This window comes from Antechinus flavipes, chromosome 2, assembly GCF_016432865.1.
Source record: "Antechinus flavipes isolate AdamAnt ecotype Samford, QLD, Australia chromosome 2, AdamAnt_v2, whole genome shotgun sequence".
Classification (NCBI taxonomy): domain Eukaryota; kingdom Metazoa; phylum Chordata; class Mammalia; order Dasyuromorphia; family Dasyuridae; genus Antechinus; species Antechinus flavipes.
In genome coordinates, this window is record NC_067399.1 from 326,901,897 (window position 1) to 326,916,360 (window position 14,464).

Consider the following 14,464-nt stretch of genomic DNA (forward strand, 5'->3'; position numbering starts at 1 on the left):
AAAATAACTTACCCAGCGAGAATGAGCATCTTTTTCCAGGGAAGAAGATGGACATTCAACGAAGTAAGCGAATTTCATCTATTTCTGATGAAAAAACCAGAACTTAACAAAAAGTTTGATCTACAAATATAGAACTCAAGAGAAATCTAAAAAGGTAAAGATTAATCTTGGGAACTATATTTTGACTATATAGATGTATAAAGAATACATGTATACCTTGTTCTAGAAATTGATGTGGAAAGGACATTGTACCAGAAAAAGAGTAAAGTGGGGGTAGTACATCTCATGAAGAGGCATAGGAAATCTATTATATCTGAGAGAAAGAATGGAGGGGGAAGAATATAGTGGGTATCTTACTGCCTTCAGAATTGGCTTTAAGTGAAAAATCTTAAGACATATTCAATCTATGGTGAAACTTCTTCCACCTCATTGAAAAGTGAGAAGGGAAAAGTGAAAAGGGAAGGAATAAGCTAAGAGGATGGGAATACGGAAACTGGGAGGGAAAGGGGTAAGATAGGGGGAGGAACTCTAAGGCGGGGGGAGGGATACTAAAAAGGGAGAGCTGTGAGAAGCAAGTGGTGCTCACAAGCTTAATACTGGGAAGGGGGGAAAGGGGAAAGAAGGGAGAAAAGCATAAACCGGGGTTAACAAGATGGCAAGTAATACAGAATTGGTGATTCTAACCATAAATGTGAACGGGGTAAACTCCCCCATAAAGAGGAAGCAGTTAGCAGAATGGATTAAAAGCCAGAATCCTACAATATGTTGTTTACAGGAAACACACCTGAAGCGGGGAGATACATGCAGGTTAAAGGTAAAAGGTTGGAGCAAAATCTACTATGCTTCAGGTGAAGTCAAAAAAGCAGGGGTAGCCATCCTGATCTCAGATCAAGCTAAAGCAAAAATTGATCTAATTAAAAGAGATAAGGAAGGGCACTATATCTTGCTAAAGGGTAGCATGGATAATGAAGCACTATCTATATTAAACATATATGCACCAAGTGGTGTAGCATCTAAATTCTTAAAAGAGAAATTAAGAGAGCTGCAAGAAGAAATAGACAGTAAAACTATAATAGTGGGAGATCTTAACCTTGCACTCTCAGAATTAGATAAATCAAACCACAAAATAAATAAGAAAGAAGTCAAAGAGGTAAATAGAATACTAGAAAAGTTAGATATGATAGATCTCTGGAGAAAATGTAATGGAGACAGAAAGGAATACACTTTCTTTTCAGCAGTTCATGGAACCTATACAAAAATTGACCATATATTAGGACATAAAAACCTCAAACTCAAATGCAGTAAGGCAGAAATAGTAAATGCATCCTTTTCAGACCATGATGCAATGAAAATTACATTAAACAAAAAACCAGGGGGAAGTAGACCAAAAAATAATTGGAAACTAAATAATCTCATACTAAAGAATGATTGGGTGAAACAGCAAATCATAGACATAATTAATAACTTCACCCAAGAAAACGATAATAATGAGACATCATACCAAAATGTATGGGATGCAGCCAAAGCGATAATAAGGGGAAATTTCATATCTCTAGAGGCCTATTTGTATAAAATAGAGAAAGAGAAGGTCAATGAATTGGGTTTGCAACTAAAAATGCTAGAAAAGGAACAAATTAAAAACCCCCAGTCAAGCATTAAACTTGAAATTCTAAAAATAAAAGGAGAGATCAATAAAATTGAAAGTAAAAAAACTATTGAATTAATTAATAAAACTAAGAGTTGGTTCTATGAAAAAACCAACAAAATAGACAAACCCTTAGTAAATCTGATTAAAAAAAGGAAAGAGGAAAATCAAATTGTTAGTCTTAAAAATGAAAAGGGAGAACTCGCCATTAATGAAGAGGAAATTAGAGCAATAATTAGGAGTTACTTTGCCCAACTTTATGCCAATAAATTCGACAACTTAAATGAAATAGAAAAATACCTCCAAAAATATAGCTTGCCCAAACTAACAGAGGAAGAAGTAAATATCCTAAACAGTCCCATCTCAGAAAAAGAAATAGAACAAACTATCAATCAACTCCCTAAGAAAAAATCCCCAGGACCAGATGGATTTACATGTGAATTCTACCAAACATTTAAAGAACAATTAACTCCAATGCTAAATAAACTATTTGAAAAAATAGGGATTGAAGGAGTCCTACCAAACTCCTTTTATGACACAGACATGGTACTGATACCTAAACCAGGTAGGCTGAAAACAGAGAAAGAAAATTATAGACCAATCTCCCTAATGAGTATTGATGCTAAAATCTTAAATAAAATATTAGCAAAAAGATTACAGAAAATCATCACCAGGATAATACACTATGACCAAGTAGGATTTATACCAGGAATGCAGGGCTGGTTCAATATTAGGAAAACTATTAGCATAATCGACTATATCAATAACCAAACAAACAAAAAACATATGATCATCTCAATAGATGCAGAAAAAGAATTTGATAAAATCCAACATCCATTCCTAATAAAAACACTTGAGAGCATAGGAATAAATGGACTTTTCCTTAAAATAGTCAGGAGCATATATTTAAATCCATCAGTAAGCATCATATGCAATGGGGAAAAACTGGAACCTTTCCCAGTAAGATCTGGAGTGAAGCAAGGTTGCCAACTATCACCATTATTATTTAATATCGTATTAGAAACACTAGCCTCGGCAATAAGAGTCGAGAAAGATATTAAAGGAATTAGAGTAGGCAATGAGGAAACCAAACTATCACTCTTTGCAGATGATATGATGGTATACCTAGAGAACCCCAGAGATTCTACTAAAAAGCTATTAGAAATAATTCATAATTTTAGCAAAGTAGCTGGCTACAAAATAAATCCCCATAAATCCTCAGCATTTTTATACATCACCAACAAAACCCAACAGCAAGAGATACAAAGAGAAATTCCATTCAGAATAACTGTTGATACCATAAAATATTTGGGAATCTATCTACCAAAGGAAAGTCAGGAATTATATGAGCAAAATTATAAAAAAGTCTCCACACAAATAAAGTCAGACTTAAATAATTGGAAAAATATTAAGTGCTCTTGGATCGGCCGAGCGAACATAATAAAGATGACAATACTCCCTAAACTAATCTATTTATTTAGTGCTATACCAATCAGACTTCCAAGAAAATATTTTAATGATCTAGAAAAAATAACAACAAAATTCATATGGAACAATAAAAAGTCGAGAATCTCAAGGGAATTAATGAAAAAAAAAATCAAATGAAGGTGGCCTAGCTGTACCTGATCTAAAATTATATTATAAAGCAGCAGTCACCAAAACCATTTGGTATTGGCTAAGAAATAGATTAGTGGATCAGTGGAAAAGGCTAGGTTCACAAGACAGAATAGTCAACTATAGCAATCTAGTGTTTGACAAACCCAAAGCCCCTAACTTCTGGGAAAAGAATTCATTATTTGATAAAAACTGCTGGGATAATTGGAAATTAGTATGGCAGAAATTAGGCATGGACCCACACTTAACACCATATACCAAGATAAGATCAAAATGGGTCCATGACCTAGGCATAAAGAACGAGATTATAAATAAATTAGAGGAACATAGAATAGTTTATCTCTCAGACTTGTGGAGGAGAAAGAAATTTGTGACCAAAGATGAACTAGAGACCATTACTGATCACAAAATAGAAAATTTTGATTACATCAAATTAAAAAGCCTTTGTACAAATAAAACTAATGCAAACAAGATTAGAAGGGAAGCAACAAACTGGGAAAACATCTTCACAGTTAAAGGTTCTGATAAAGGCCTCATTTCCAAAATATATAGAGAACTGACTCAAATTTATAAGAAATCAAGCCATTCTCCAATTGATAAATGGTCAAAGGATATGAACAGACAATTTTCAGAGGATGAAATTGAAACTATTACCACTCATATGAAAGAGTGTTCCAAATCATTATTGATCAGAGAAATGCAAATTAAGACAACTCTGAGATACCACTACACACCTGTCAGATTGGCTAAGATGACAGGAAAAAATAATGATGAATGTTGGAGGGGATGCGGGAAAACTGGGGCACTAATGCATTGTTGGTGGAGTTGTGAACGAATCCAACCATTCTGGAGAGCAATCTGGAATTATGCCCAAAAAATTATCAAATTGTGCATACCCTTTGATCCAGCAGTGTTTCTATTGGGCTTATATCCCAAAGAAATACTAAAGAAGGGAAAGGGACCTGTATGTGCCAAAATGTTTGTAGCAGCCCTATTTGTAGTGGCTAGAAACTGGAAAATGAATGGATGCCCATCAATTGGAGAATGGCTGGGTAAATTGTGGTATATGAATGTTATGGAATATTATTGTTCTGTAAGAAATGACCAGCAGGATGAATACAGAGAGGCTTGGAGAGACTTACATGAACTGATGCTAAGTGAAATGAGCAGAACCAGGAGATCATTATACACTTCGACAACGATATTGTATGAGGACATATTTTGATGGAAGTGGATTTCTTTGACAAAGAGACCTAACTGAGTTTCAATTGATAAATGACGGACAAAAGCAGCTACACCCAAAGAAAGAACACTGGGAAATGAATGTGAACTATCTGCATTTTTGTTTTTCTTCCCGGGTTATTTATACCTTCAGAATCCAATTCTCCCTATGCAACAAGAGAACTGTTCGGTTCTGCAAACATATATTGTATCTAGGATATACTGCAACATATCCAATATATAAAGGACTGCTTGCCATATAGGGGAGGGGGTGGAGGGAGGGAGGGGAAAAATTGGAACAGAAACGAGTGCAAAGGATAATGTTGTAAAAAAAAAAAAATTACCCTGGCATGGATTCTGTCAATATAAAGTAATTATTAAATAAAAATAAAAATAAAAAAAACTCCACAAAAAAAAAGAAATTTGTATCAGTTCTCTAAATAGTTTGGAAATGAAGTCTTTATCAGAACTTTTGGTAGTTATTTAATCTTGAAGAATCTTTAAAAAAATTTTTTTTTATTTTGAACTTACTCTGAAAAAAAACTTTTCCACATACATGGTAGAACACAAAAAGAGGATTATATTTAAATTTTATTTTTCTATTTCATACTCCTTGTTACTTTTTAAAAGTATATAAATATACTTTGACAATGATATTGTATGAGGATGTATTCTGATGGAAGTGGATTTCTCTGACAAAGAGACTTAACTGAGTTTCATTGGAGAAATGATGGACAGAAATAGCTACACCCAAAGAAGGAATACTGGGAAATGAATGTGAACTATTTGCATTTTTGATTTTCTTCCCGAGTTATTTTTACCTTCTGAATCCAATTCTCCCTGTGCAACAAGAGAACTGTTCGGTTCTGCAAATATGTATTGTATCTAGGATATACTGCAACATGTTTAGCATATATAGGACTGCTTGCCATCCTGGGGGGGGGGGGAGGGAGGGAGGGGAAAAAACGAAACATAAGTGATTGCAAGGGATAATGTCGTGTAGAAATTATCCTGGCATGGATTCTGTCAATGCGAAGTTATTATTAAATAAAAAAAAATTTATATATAAAAAAAAGTATATAAATATAATAATAAAAGTATAATTAGATACTTAAAAAAAAAAGGATAATGTTGTAAAAAAAAATTACCCTGGCATGGATTCTGTCAATATAAAGTAATTATTAAATAAAAATAAAAAATAAATAAAAAATAAATAAATATTTTTATCAAATTAAAAAAAAAAAGAGAGAGAGAATGTAAGCTCCTTGTAGGCAGGCTCTGACATTTGTAATCAAGAGTGGTGACCTGAAATTTGAAAAGAATATTTTGTTCTTTGCCTTTAGTCCTCCTTGTTACTTTCCTCCCCTTTTAAAATGGAAGCTCCTTGAGGGCAGGGATTGGCTTTGTAATGAGGGGATGGAGATTCATGTCTTATAGCTTTTGTAACATCCAATTAATGGGGAATCAGGGGAAGGACTTGTGCTTCTGGATAGGAAATATAATGCTGCCTTTGGAGTTTCAAAGCTGCGTCTGCTCACCTTGACACCCATTCTTGCAAGAATGTAAAATAAATCTTTCCTGCATTCACCAGTGAGTAAGTGGAGCTCTTGATAAGATTTTTTTGTTTCTTACTAATGGGAGCTCTATCTGGGATTCAGACATTATTAGTTCAGGGTGGCCCTTTCAAAGCACGAGGATTCTTGTTGGGTTGATTCAAATGGCCTCGTGGCTCAGCTCAGGCTTACCCCCCTCATAGACTGTCTAAGATCCTAGGACCATGTAGGTAAGTAAGATCACTGATGAATCCAGGAATCAGCAAGGGAACTAGAGTACGTTCTGCAGCAATCAGGCAAACTCTGTTTACAGACCAGAGGAAAGTAAGAGGCAGTAAAAATTAAAGAAATTTAATGGCACCAAGGAGTGGGAACTGCTGAGACATAACCCTCATAATACCCTTGTGTGGGACAAGACCACCAGCTCAAATAAATCAAGGAAATTTCTCAAGGTAAAAGCAGAAAGAAATTTTACTACAATCTCTGGAAAAGAGGCATCTCCTTCCCAACAAGCAGTCAAGCAAGGAGAGGCTGGGCCTAGTTAACAGACAAGAGTTATATAGGGGCCTGGACTAACACTCCCTAGAGGCTGCATCTTTGCCCTGATTAGTCAGGACAAATGACCTCACATTCTAAATCAGAAGTGAGGAAAAACTTCTAACCAACTACATCTTTAGGATTACTAAATTACCTTCTGTGGGAGTTTCAGTGCCAAGGTGACCCCAACTTAATCTCACGAAGAAAAGGTCCCATTCCTTGTAAACTATGAGATCTCTGGAAAAAGAAACTTGGTCCTGGGGCAAGCTGACCTTCGATCAGTTTTTACAACACTGTCTCCACTTTGTGAGAGCTTTCACAGACCACTTCCTTCATCCTGGAAGAGAGGGGATGTCAGGAAATTAGAGTTGAGTGAATATTAATGATCTGGGATCACTGAGTGTGGAGATCTTCTCACTGGGGTGCAGGAAGGATTTATACAAAAGAAATTTATGAGAAACCCTAGTAAAGAAAAAAGTGGGTGTCTTCTCTGGAAGTAAGGAAGAAAGAACTCTATTAGATAGAAAGAAAAGGAATTTAAGGCATAGCTAGGTGGTGCAGTGGATAGAGCACCATCCCCCAAATCAGGAGGCCCTGAGTTCAAATCTGAACTCAGACAGATAACTTAACACTCCCTAGCTGTGTGACTCTGGGCAAGTTACTTAATCTCAATTGCCTCAGCAAAAAAAAAAAAAAAAAAAAAAAAAAGAAAAGGAATTTTAAAAAAGTTCAAACTGGTGTGAGTGTGTTTTGTGTTCTATGTTTCTCTCAGTCAGCTGAGTTACAAAGGGAAAAAAAATGTGACCATTTTGGGATTTAAAAGCACTAGTAAGGCATCTTGATGTAAACCAAGATGAATTTTTCTTAAGATTTCAAGCTTCTCTCCCTAGAGGGGCCTGGGAATGACCACTCATGTGCATTCCAGTCTCTCCAAAGAACGGTAAACTCCCCCAAGAACACATACTCTGGAGTCAGCCTCAGTTTCTCTCTAAATGAATCCCTATGTTCTCCAACCCTTCCCTCTCCCCCCTCCTGCCCCCCCCCCCCACCATCCCAACTTCTCAGGGGACTCTAAGATTCTATAAAAGAGAGTGGTCTATCTCCACATAGCTTGGGGACAGCAGTTCACATAGGGAAGAGTATATATTTAGGAGGTAGAGATAGGAGCCATTATCATTTTGCTTCCAAGGGCCTGTGTCTCCATCTCAGATCTCAAATAGTTTACTGCCATTTCAGAGATTTTGGGAAGTCTAGGAAAATGGAAGGTTTTTTTGTTGTTTTTGTTTTTGTTTTTAGGGGGGAAAGGCATTTTCTTCCAAAAATATGACCTAAATTACTGTATGTTTAAATTTATGATAGAATTACTTTCAAATGATGCATTTGGGAATAAGATTTTAAAAATATGTGTGCATTAATGTTGTAGTATTGGTATGTGATTTGATTTAAAGTTTAAAAATGGTTATTAAAACAAAGTTCTCTGGTAATTTACCTAAAGAGATAACATGTTTGTATCTCCTAATTAGATAAAATATGTTGCTTTCCAAATTGTATATTGGGTAATTTGTGAAAATTATGAGCTATGCCATAAAATTTTGTCAGCTCTGCTGGACATATGTATACGCTTTGTGAAATTTGGTCCAAAGTTATTTAGATATGCTATATTGTGAATCGTAAAGTTTAAAAAAGGTGATTTTAAAAACAAGGGACAAGAAAGATTGATTTGCAAAATCACTTGATAGTTTGAAAGGAATAGTTAGAATCTCACAAGCTAAAGTATTGATTTTTAAAATAACTTTTTTTTTCAACTGGTGTGTATTTTAAAATTGGAAACTTGACTGTAAATTACATGAGAGTCCTATCCATTCCTATGTTACATCTATTTAGCTATTACTTATAAAAATTGTGAAATTGCTAATTAAGTTATTTGGGGTTATCAAAATATTGAAACCTAAAATTGTTAGGGATTATTGATAAGATAGGATGTTAGAGAAAGAAGGAGATGGCATATTGGAGAGAGAAGGAGAAAGAGGGAGAGAGGCAGGGAGAAAGAGAGAAAGAGAAAGACAGAGAAACAGAGAGAGAGAGAGAGAGAAAGAGAGAGAGAGAGAGAGAGGAAGAAGGAGAGAGAGAGGGAGAAGGAGAAGGAGAGAGGATATTGGAGAGAAAGGAATAAGGTGTTGGGTGCAGAGGAGTAGGATGGCTAGTGCCAAAAAGATGTTGTTTCAGGATCCCCAAATAGAGGGATAGAATAGACACCAGGAATGGTAAATATGAAATAAAATGGGAGAACATAGAAAGGGATTTTAATAATTAATCATGGAAAGAGCAAATTCCTTAGTGGAACTTGCCATTTGCTAGGAAAAAGGAAACACTCTATGAGGTTGGTGCATGCCCTTAGTGGGCAAGCTAAATCCTGAAAGGGACTGAGGACCCTAAAAAGTTAGTTATAAGGAGCAGAAGTATAGTGGAGTAAGGAGACACCATGTGGCATGAGGGAAGACAGAAAGGAAAGACACCACAGGGAGGAGTGCTTTAGCAGGACTGACCCAAAGGAGGGCAGCAGCCATGAGATGACCCATTAGTAGATTTGTGGGGAAATTTTATCTCAGGAACATGACTGGGATTCCTGAAAGGGCATGGTGAGTTGAAACTGTTTAAGATCTCTACAGAAGGTGGGCCTTAGGAGTACATAACTTGGATTTCAGACTGGACCACTTCCTCAAAGGGTAAGACCATGGAGCTGAACTCTGTGCCTTTATCCCTGCCTCTGAGTTTGGACAAGAAGAGGAGGTAATCTTCAGCCCCCTACTCTGGAGTCCATTCCCCTGGTTTGTGAACTTACTGGGTTTGTAAGAAACTTGGTTATGGGTGTAGAGTTCCAGTCTCTCACCTTTAGATTTCTGAAGACTTTTGATTGGGATTTTTGGTAGTTACTAAAATCTAGGATTGAAAAATGTATACTAGTTATTTGCATGATCTGTTGGATTGGGAAGGTGAAGGTTTAATTCACCTTTCCTCACTGGGTATGGTTGCTAAAAAATGAGAAAACAAATCTATTCATTGGATCCTACCTCCTTCCAAGGCCCCAACTTCTTGCCATCCCCCTTGCTGGTTAAATGAAATTACTTTAACATGAATTGCTTCTATTGTTTAAAGGAATAGCTAACATTTACACAGTGTTAATAACTGAATATTTGATTTATTTTTCAAGTCTGTGGTTGTTTCAAGGCAAAGTCATTTGGGATGCTATATCAAAGGTTTTAGGACTTAGCAATGCAAGGAACTTCTAAGAGAAGTTTGTTAAATTTCTCATTAACTGCAAATTCTTTGAAAGTGGTTATTTAAAAACCCATTCAGCAAATTATCTAATATTTATTAAGTATATCAAGGTCTCAATGTTTAATGAATATGATCTATAGCTTTCTTGCTCTATAAGCACAGGGGATAGTTTAGGATTTAAAACCTGATTAGTGAAACTTGCTATTGAGATAAGATCCCTTGGGATTGTAACTGTTATTGTTTTGAGTTTTGAATTTGGGAATAATTATCTGACAAATTACTACATTAGTAACCCACTATTTGAGAACTGAGTTGACTAAAGTGGGATTGTTACTACATGGTAGGTTGTCAACTGTGCCACCAGGCTGAGGCCCTGAAGGATCAGTTTTGGTGCTATTATAACCTTGTTCCTGCTTTTTCCTCTTATAGCAAATGGCTATAATCAGAGTGAGTGATCAATAAAAACTTTATGCACAGTTCAAGTACTAGTATATTTTATGTATATGTAGTCAATGTATGTTATAATTAGGTAAATGAGTATTTGATCTGGTCATCTATCTGTTGTTAGATATGTCTATATGAAATAAAGTCCTTTAAGGACCTTATGTAAATGTAAAAACAATTGATACAACTATCTGTGGTACCTATTATTTTATTGATTATTGAACTGAAGCTGAAATATCTTTTGTATCATTTAAAGAAGAGGATTTTCGTGTATTAGAGTTTTCTTAGAGGGATGTAACTTATGGAATATTTTGTTTCATCAATGGGAAAGTTACTTTTATTTCAGTTTGTTACTAATGTGGGAGTAACATTTGTTTGTATAATGTTGTATAGTGTGTATACTGTTTTCTTGATTCACAAAATCCTTCATTAACAAGTCTCATTTACCTATCAAAAGCAGGATAACAATAGAGATTAAACCAGACTTCTACATGAGGCATATGTGTAAAACCTGTCAGTTTTTTTTTTTAAAGATCGTCCCCCTCTTTTCCCAAGATCTGTTGTAGGATGGACTGGGAAAGATCAATATAGATTGGCCAGCAGCTTTTCAATATAAATTATTCAAAATTAATATTTTGTGAATTTATGAAATTGTGAATTAATTTGTGAATACTTCTGTTATTCTGATGGGATTCTCCCTTTCTGAAATTTGCTTCTGAGGTATAATGTAGTCTATAAAAAAAAAGATAATGCCTAATTACTTATAGAATCTTCAAGAAAGGTATAAGCACACCTTCCAAGAATGAGGGTGCTGCACTTTGTACTTGCTCTCTCTCTCTCTTAGTTCTCTTAGATTTGTTTTTCTATTTTGGTTTTGAGCAATTCATCTTCAAATGACCAGCACTAGACAGTTGTATTGACCAGCTTCAAGGATCTGATGCAACACACTGGATCTTCAATTAGCTCAACCTTCAAATGGGACCCTGTAAGATGACTCAGCTCAATGCCCATTCTCAACAGGAAGAAGTTTCAGAAGATGAAATCATCACCCCATGCCCTAAAAGACTTTGGGCTCCATTTGTTTGGGAAGGAACTAGAACTGGTTGGTGAATGGACCTCAAACTACCTAGTGTTTGAGTGGGTTCTCTGTAAGGACCTCATCAATCCTGTGAAGTGGGGAAGATATGTAAGATTAATACTGTTCCCCTACTGCAATAGTATTTGGGACTTAAGATGGGGACATTGGATTAAGATTTGAGTTAATACTATGAGAAAGATACCCTTAAACAAATCAGTTTAATTCTTATCAAAATATAGAATAGTAGTGACTTGACTACCCTTGATAAGTAGGTACAATTGGGTCCTAATAGAGAAAGAGGATTTTATGGAATTGTCTGTCCAATTTGGAATAATATTTGTAGCCCTTAGACATTTAAAAAATGCAGATCAAAGAGTAAGCCAGTTATAAATGTAATAGGTATGGATCTCTTGGGAAGATCTGGAATCAAGTTAAAAACTTAAGGCAAGTAGTAGACACCAATATCTGGGTAGAATTGGTAAAGTACTCTGTAAGAATCTGAACAAAAAGCAATTTCTATTTCTGTGCTACAAGTTGCCCCATATTCAGATAGTACCATTCCCTTTGGGTATGGAAGAACATGAGAGTGAATTCCCCCTGTTCATAAAATAATATTCCATTGCAATGCTTATACTAGTCCCTTATCTCTAGAGATCAATCAGCTTATGTCTCAAGGCAGGGTGAAAGATTCCAAAATCTAGGGATTGTAAGGGCATATAACTGAGTCTGGATTATAACTGGGGGTAGCTCTGGCAGTTTCTCAGATGAACATACTCTAAGCAAACCTTGGGTGGTATTGTGGAAACAGCACTCTCAAACCTGTTTTGCCTGGGAACTGAGTGGGCACCTGTGCACCAACCCAATTGGCTATTCCTTTTACTTTGGCATTCTATGAAGTGACTGAATCAGGAAGAATTAAGTCAAGGATAATAACAGATGAATTCAAAGCTAGAAATCTACCATGTTTCCCCGATAATAAGACCTATCCCGAAAATAAGCCCTCCTCTTACTGTGTAAGATTCCTCTAAAATAAGCCCTCCCCCGAAAATAAGCCCTATTGAGATTGCTACTGTAGTGAAGGTGATCCCCTGTGCTATATGCTACATTACGGTACCCTCTGTATGCACCGTCCTTCCCCCGCCCCCCCGGATGAAACGCACACTGTGCTCCGAGCTGCATTCAATTAGAGCTGCATGAGTGAGCGCGTCATCTTGTTCTTCCCCAGTGATTTACTTGCTGGTGCCATTGAGAGCAGTGCTGCGGAGGAGAGCTGAGGCAGGACAACATAAAAACCTGGTATGTAAGCGGGAGTGAGGGGGCATGATGGAGGATAAAAGGGGCATGATGGAGGATAAAAGAAGAACTCAGGGGGCATGATGGAGGATAAAAGAAGAACTCAGTCAGCACTCACCGCGCTAAAGAAATGAAGAACTTCCTTGCAGAGAGAAGACTAGATCAAGTAATGATTCCTGTAAGAATGACTGCCTATCTCCAGACCCTTGATATTGCAATAAACAAGCCATTCAAGGACCATTTGTGCATGGAAGTCAATGACTACATTGAAAATAGAATGGAAAGAAATCAGCGTGGAAACTTTGTGAAGCCCTGTCTGCAAGAAGTCGTGACTTGGGTGAAGAAGTCATGGGATAAAATTACTGACAGCTGTGTCGCCAAGGCACTATGAGCAGGTTACCTGGACAAGACATGTTCATTTAAAGAGAGCTATATTGCTGGACATGACAGATTGGATCCACTTCTTATGAAGGAAATAGAGGCGCAAGACATCCAGGACAGAATTCAGGGTATGGACACTTATGACGATGTTGTTGAAGAAGATGACATGATCATTATTGAATAAAGGTACTTTTTTTTGTTCACATTTACCTGTTTATTAAAATTGCTGTCAATGTTCATTAAAATAAGCCCTCCCCTGAAAATAAGCCCTCTGGTGTTTTTCTATCCCAAAAAATAATAAGACAGTATCTTATTATCGGGGAAACACGGTAGCTCTGGATTTGGGTCATTCCTATTCTGAGGAGTAAATATTACTGGATAAGTTACACCAGAGAGGAAGTGAAGGGAATAACAGAATAGTTAGAAATTGTAATGCTGGAGAAATTGAGGCAAAATAGAGATTAGAGATTTTTTTAAATTTTATTTGAGAGGGAGAGATTGTGCTGGGGGCAAAACAGGATCTGTGTTGCCCCCAGGATTGGACTCTCATCTCAAAGCATTCAGCAAGAAACAAAAAATTCCAGGGATTCTTTATAGGACTCCAGTGATCAGTTAGAAACAAGGGGGAGGAGGGGGGGAAGAATAAGAGCCCTGGTGATCAGACCATAAATTTGGTTCTGACAGGTTGGGGGTGAGAACCATAAATTCTTGATAATTTAGGAGGACCTAAAAGCTAGGATGTCTGAAATAGAAGATCTCCCCCTTATCTGAGATTAAATATTTACAGTTTATGATCCTAGAGTAGCCAGTCCTAAATTATATCAGTTCTAATGATCAGGAAGAGGGGGGATTGCAACCAGGGGCACCGAGGCAGAACAATTCAGAGAAACTGAGGTAGAACAATTAAAGGAAATTTTGGCATAACAAAACTACTAACAAAATGGCATGAGGAAATAGAATGACTCCAAAAAGGTTATTGGCAAAAAAGAAGGAAATGTGTTACAGTCTGAGATAGTTTTACCCTTACCCAAACTATCTGATAGTTTACTGATAGGATAGTACAATCCTATCAGAAGAATTAGCAGAGAATTCAGAGGTTATCTATCTAGTGTAAGGAGAGCTGTACAGAGATTAATAGATTTTTATGAGATAGGATGTAAAAATTAGCAAAATTTGAGGGGTTTGAAAAGTATGTGAAAACCAAATTATTAAAAAGAAAAAAGGAAAAATTATGAGAAATGAATAGGCATTTGTTTTCCACAGTGATGAGAATTAAATTGAAGAAATGAAATTAGAAAACTGAAACCCACAAGGACATCAAGGGATAATCAAGGGTGAAGATTATCTTCCCTCAGAAGAATGACTGACTTGTAATCAAGAGTGGTGGCCTGAGACTTAAAAAAGTTTTTTTGTTCTCTG